This window comes from Apium graveolens, chromosome 8, assembly GCF_009905375.1.
Source record: "Apium graveolens cultivar Ventura chromosome 8, ASM990537v1, whole genome shotgun sequence".
Lineage (NCBI taxonomy): Eukaryota > Viridiplantae > Streptophyta > Magnoliopsida > Apiales > Apiaceae > Apium > Apium graveolens.
Window position 1 is genome coordinate 199,847,838 of NC_133654.1, and position 7,090 is coordinate 199,854,927.

Here is a 7,090-nt window from a genome sequence, read left to right on the forward strand (position 1 = left end):
TACCTCTTGAAGATGTTACACAGAAGCATCTTGATAAAGTTATATCTGTTCAAGTGGTACTGGATGTTCATAACAAGCACAATATGAAAGAAGATCTGATTCTATTTCTTGAAGATGGAAGGACATATCAAATGACCGAATCAGATGTGCTAAACAAATCACTGAAAGAACTTCAATTCTTTCATTACCTTTTAGAGGTAAAGTCTGATATTACCAGGAGATGGTCAAAGTTCATATTGAAGACCATCAAAGATAAAACAAGAATTTCTGGTTCAAGATTTACAGAATTCATTCATAATATTGTTGAAGATGATGGAAGTGAAACTCCAATGAAAAAGAATTCTGCTAAGCTTGAAGAGATACTGAAAGAGAAATGTCTGTGCTACAATGAAGATTCTTCTCATCCTAGGGTAATAAGACTGAATGATGGTTTAAAAAGAAACCATATCTCTGCTTTAAGGACTGTAATCTACCAGATTGGAAGTCAAAATGAAGAGATGAAGCAAGTCAAGACTACACTCTCTCAAGTCCTGAGGATTAAAGAAGAAAAGCTGGTATCACACTTTGTTAAGAATCATTATAGATTCAGATTGACTCAGTGAGATTGGTAAAAGCTACAAGGACTGTAAGTTGTAGTTAGTTACTCAGTTAAATTCTCTATGCATTTAAACTTAAATGTTTTTGACATCATCAAATCTATTAACTTGTATATTTTGCATAATTTACAAGTTGGGGGAGATTGTTAGATATATTTGAGATGTCATGTCTAATATGTTTCATGTTTAGTTTTCAGATCTTATCAAACAAGAAATATCAGGACTTCCTGGAATCAGTACTTATTGGAAGTCAGAATATAATATCAGGACTTAAGGTCATGTCAGAACTTAAGTACGGGAGGACTTACAATTAAGGAAGGAAGCTGATTAACAGTAGAAGATCGAGACTAAAACAAAAGAAGATATGCATGGAAATAATTAGAAGACTGGAAGACTTGTATAAGATATCTGATTGATATATTTTAAGAGACAAAATTATATTCCATATCAATTAGAAGTTATCTTGTAACTGTGTAGTATATATACATAGACATAGGTTTACACTGTATGAGTTATCATTATCGAGATACATTATTCATTGTAACCTAGCAGCTCTTAGTGATATTTGTTCATCACTGAGAGAGAACAGTTACATTGTAACAGAGTTTATTATATTGAATATATCTGTTTACTGTTACTTGTGTTCAAGATTGATTTGATTGTAATAACACTGTATTCAACTCCCTTCTATAGTGTTGTGTGATCTAACATAAACAATTTCAAAACTGAATCAATCAAATCTATTGGACGTTCAACGGGTGAAGATAGCTGATCAGTCTATCCTCACCGGACAGCAACTAACGGCCATCAAGAATAAAGAATATATTCCAGAACTTGGGAAAAGACTAGCTAGGTCTTTTCCCCACGCTGGACTAATCGGTTAAACAGAGCGCCCAACCGAATTAGCCACTTACGCCTACTCAATTCCAATAGATCAACTGAATTCCCTTTTTACCTCTTTCCAAAATTCCACGACATAGGTGGATCAAAACATTTTCTTTATCCAGTTTTCCAAAATCACTATCACCTATCTCTTTTTAAAACCATTCTGTCACAGCACACTATTCAAAACTTCTTTTCATTTTAATCACGTTTAGAGATAGGTGCTTTCAGAAGTTTCTATTCCCCAAAACATATTTTAAACAACATTTCCAAATACAGAGAATACGTAACTTAAAACGTTCTGTTCCATTACGAGAATAAAACAACAACTATTCATATATACTGAACCATAAAAGTATGATCAGGAGTAGTTTCCTTGCAGAGCTTTACAACTATCACTGACTGATCTTGGATCGACTCGAACATTCAGCCTTTATCACCTAATCAGTAGACTATCTTGGATCCGACTTCAACGCTCGGGTGCTTCGTTGGGAACCTCGATACGCTTGTCAATTGATTGCTAGGTTAATTTTGGTCCAACGACAACTTTTAGGTCTTCCGACTAAAACCTACAGGAGTCGAAATACTCTATGTTAGACATTTAGGTATACTTGACATATCCTCGCTAACAATCTACCCGTACGTTAACAAAACCCGACTCGATAATACACATATTATTATGTTACACATAACAATCAGGGTTCACGCATTTACAAACCGGTTTGATAGTCATTTTCGAAAAATACGTATACTCGTCGCTTTAGAAAACAGGTTCTTAGTTATGTTTTACAAGATCTTTATTACAACACACCAGTAGGTTTCCGCAAACTACTTATTTATATATATATACATTTGATTAGTAATCTCGATAATCATAGGATATGTCTCTGTATTTTTGAATTTAATTTTCAAAAATCGGGCAACACCTCCTCTGTTTATCGGCCTATCCGTCGAAACAAAAATCGACGTCTCAATCAAAAACCTGTCCAACAATCAATCCCATAATTAAAATTCATCAACCAAATTATGTGCTCGACTTTGATATAAGATAATTAATTTTCGTACCAAAATAATTTTTCGTACTAATTATTATTTACATCGTTTTAGGATTCAGAATGATTCATCACGGTCCACCGTCGGCTCGCCGAGGCTCATCGCCGACAGCGGTAAAATTTATTGGTGCCCGAAAGTATTCGGGTTTCCGAATAAATTTCACCGATTAATAAAATTTCTTGTGAAAAATGAATTTATTTCATGAAAGCAATCAAAGAAATTTATCCTGCAGAAATGAAATAAATTAATAGAAATTATTTCAGGATATAGTCAAACCAACTGCTAACAATAATATACACACAACACACGCGACTACACGTGCAATCAGAAAAGAATAAGCGGGCGGAAAATAACCACCAGGAGGCCACAAACCGGAAGAAACAATCGACACAACACAATTCAACACCCAACTGTACACACACTCACACAGCAGTCACCTTGCCGTAAAGCTGAACGGCGGAAACAGGGCGGCGGCGAACAACCACCAAAACCAAGAACAACATAGGGAAAGGGAAGATAAACGAGAGAGAAAGAAATTGGGGAGAGAAAAATAAATGAGAGAAGGAGAGAGAAGATGCTAATAGCACCATAAGAGAAAGGGAACAGAGTTGAGGCCGAGAAGGAAAAAAAATACAGGGTCGGGTTTTGTTTTGCTATTTTCTTTTCCACCAATGCAGCGATGCCACGATTCACCAGGGCTGTAAAACTGAGACATGTATCAGCTCATAGCAGTAATAATTAGACACGTCTCCTTCCCCTTCCCGAAAGTCCGGTTATTGACTCGAAATTTAGAATTTAAAGAATCAAGTTGCACATAAAACAAATCCCGAAAATTATGAAAATAGTTTTAAAATATTAGAAATACCCCAAAGTAAATAAAAACATAATTTTCTTAATTTTAAAACACTTTTTGAAACGTCATTTATACTCGCTTTTAACAATTAAATGAACCAACAAGCGGGTGAAATTAATCCCGAAAATTTCCATTTTAAATTTTTCAGAATATTCCAAACTTAAATAAATATGAGTTACGTAATTCTTGAAGAATTCTGGAATTAAATACGGATTTTACAATTAAATGCAATCAGAAAATCATACAGGGCTAAAACAATTGATGAAATATTGATTTCTAAATTTTATAAAATCCCAAAAATAATTATTGAAATTATAAAATTATAAAAATAATTTTAGAGACAATCCAAATATTTATGCAAATAAATATGCCATAAACCCACTTTTAAAAGTAATAACGAGACAAACAATTATATAAATAATCCTCGTAAACCACTAACCACATATAACTAATCATAAAACGATACACGGCTGACAGAACCCATACACATATTGACAGAACCCATATACATATTTTATTTATTTAATAGTTCCATAATTACATATTTAAATAATATGAAAATACGTGAGTCGTTATAGCAGGTTCGCATGCGACGGAGCAATGCGTTATATCTAGTGAATCAGCTCAGTTTGTGAGCAACTTTTAGAGATCGCAGCAACCAGTTCTAGACACTTATCATCCTGATAACTGGAATCATCCTAACTTTAGATGGAACAACAATCAGAATACGATGCAACAGCCGTTCCAGCGGTTTGGAGCAAAATAATTCAACCCTCCTGATTTTTAACAACAATTTACACCAAGACAACAACTCCAACTTCAACGCAAACTCATGGAGGTGCAGGTCTATCTTCGAATAAAAAATCTGAATTGGAGGAGTTGAGGCTTATGTGCAAAAACCAGACTCTTATATGCCAAATCCAGGCTATTTCTATCAAGACTCTGGAGAACCAAATAGGACAAATTGCTAATGCCTTATTAAGTCGACTACCGGAAACGCTTTCTGGTGATACAGAAGTCCCAAGAAAGAGGGAAGCAGAAGAGCAGGTTAAGGCAATTACATTGAGGCCTGGAAAGGTTGCAAACCTTGAGAAATCTCACGTTCCAGAATCTGAAGTATTGGCTGAAGAAGATGTGCGGAAGGAAGCCGAAGTGGAATCAAGGAAGAAAACTGTGGAACATACTCCTCCTGAGGGTAATACAGGGGAGAAACAGGTCTATCATCCACCTCCTTCTAAAAGGCTGCAGAAGCAGAAGTTGGATAAGCAATTTGCTAAGTTTTTGGAGGTGTTCAAGAAACTTCACTTCAACATACCCGTCGCTGAAGCTCTTGAACAAATGCCTAGCTATGCGAAGTTTATGAAGGGTATTCTATCTCAGAAAGTGAAGCTGGATGACTTAGACACCTTTGAGTGCAGTGTTGTTCTGCAACAAAAAAATGCCTCTGAAGCTTAAAAATCCTGGAAGTTTTACTATTCCTTGCACTATTGGAAACTTGTCGTTTGATAAACATTTATGTGATTTGGGAGCTAGCATCAATCTGATGCCTTTTTCTATCTTTAAGAAGTTGGGATTACCTGATCCAAAGCCTACATGCATGTCACTGCAACTAGCTGATCGTTCCATCGCTTATCCGCGAGGAATAGTGGAGGATGTCTTGGTTAAGGTGGATAAACTCATCTTCCCTGCTTACTTCGTAATTCTTGATTTCAAGGAAGATAAGAAGATTCCCATCATCTTGGGAAGACCATTATTGGCTACAGGCCGAACTATGATCGATGTGCTAAAAGGAGAGCTTACGATGAAGGTTCATGATCAGAAGGTCACTTTTAATGTGTTCAAGGCAATAAATTTACCCACAGCTAGAGAGGAGTGCTTTAAACTAGAGTGGGTTGATTCTGTCGTAAATTCAGAACTTGAACAATTTCCAAAGTCAGATACCTTAGAGAGATCCTTAATGGGGAAATCAGTTTTTGATGACAAAGAAGGAGTAGAGCAACAACGGGTTTTGAATGCACCTCCGTGGAAGAGGAAGTTGGATATGCCATTCGATTATCTTGGGTTAGTAGTGTTGGGTTTCTAGCACATAAACGCAATGGAAACAGTAATTAAAAACATGAAAAATCAGAATTTTCGAAACCCACCTCAGGATCCATGTGAAAAACATATATTTAATTCGTAGATCAGATTGTTTACCTTAAGAAGCTTTACCAATTGGTTGACTAAAGGAGATCCAAAGCTTGTTCAATCACCACGCATCCTGCTCTCGCGATCTACACTCTATCGGTATCCACACGAATGCTCGAACTCAAGGATTGGATGTGTACTAGCACAAACCTATTTCTTCTTGCTCTCTCCATCTTCTCTCTTGGTGGCTAGGGTTTTAGTAAAAGTCTTGCTTGCCCCAAAATATCAGCCACACAAGAGATATTATATAGAGAGTAGAAAAATGAATTATAACTCTTAACTAATTAGGATTTATTATTATTTAAAAATTCCTATTTGTATTATAATTAAGTCTCACTTAATTATTTAACAAATAAATTTCATAATTAATATTAGTAAATTTGAATATCAATATTTATCTAATTAATTAATTCATACTTAATTAATATTATAAATAAATCGAATTACTTTAATATAATTTAAATCTAATTTAAATTAAATAATCCTTCAAGCATTCTTAGTGTGTGACCCTATAGGTTATTATTACGTTGACAATGAATTTTAAATCTAATTTAAAATCGTAAACAATGAGCGACATCTAGTAATACATCATTATTACCCAAGTAATAATAATTGAATCGGTGATCGATTAAACCTTTCGTGAATAATGTACAATGTAATATAATCCCTTTAACCACATATTATAGATTAAACTAGAGGCATGTAATGTGTCATCCTCATCAATGTTTAATCCAGGTTTCCTTGATTAATGAGTAGACTATCATATCATATCAACATTTGAGCGTGACCACGCATTTCGTAGTTTAGCTCACACAAGAGGCCAATAATATCACTCCTAAAATAGGAGGGTTAAATTTCATCTAGATCATTCATATTTCTTATACGATTCATAATATACCCAATGTCCACTTTTATCATTACCCGGTCAAGGATAACTTTTAATGGAATCAATGTATATTAATTCTCGTATAGAAATATAATGACTTCAGGTCTAAGGACCATTACATCATTATCACTGTGAGAATTACTTATGACACAACAGACATGTAGAATCTCACATCGGGTCTGTCCAGCACCATGTACATATACATCTGCCTGTATCTTTCACTTTAGTATCATTATACCTATGATCAATGAGATGTGATCATCAGTCAACAAACACATTAGTCTTAATGCATTATTATTGTCCCTTAATAAGAATACTCGACTAGGGACCTTTAGGAATATTTATACTATTCTCATAATCTCATTTCTAAGTCACGTACTTAGAGATATAGAATTGCATATCATATTCCAAGGACATTTATTAATCTAACATTTATATCACAGTAAATTAAGAATTAATAAATTATAAAGGGAATAATCGATATAGCATAAACATTAACAATCCTAATGCCTTAAATTAAAACATCATAGTGTTGTCTCTAGGGCACAAACACTAAGAATCTCCCACTTGCACTAGAGCCAATCACCCATGTATCTAATACTCATGAAACTAGTATGACCATCGTACTTCTGC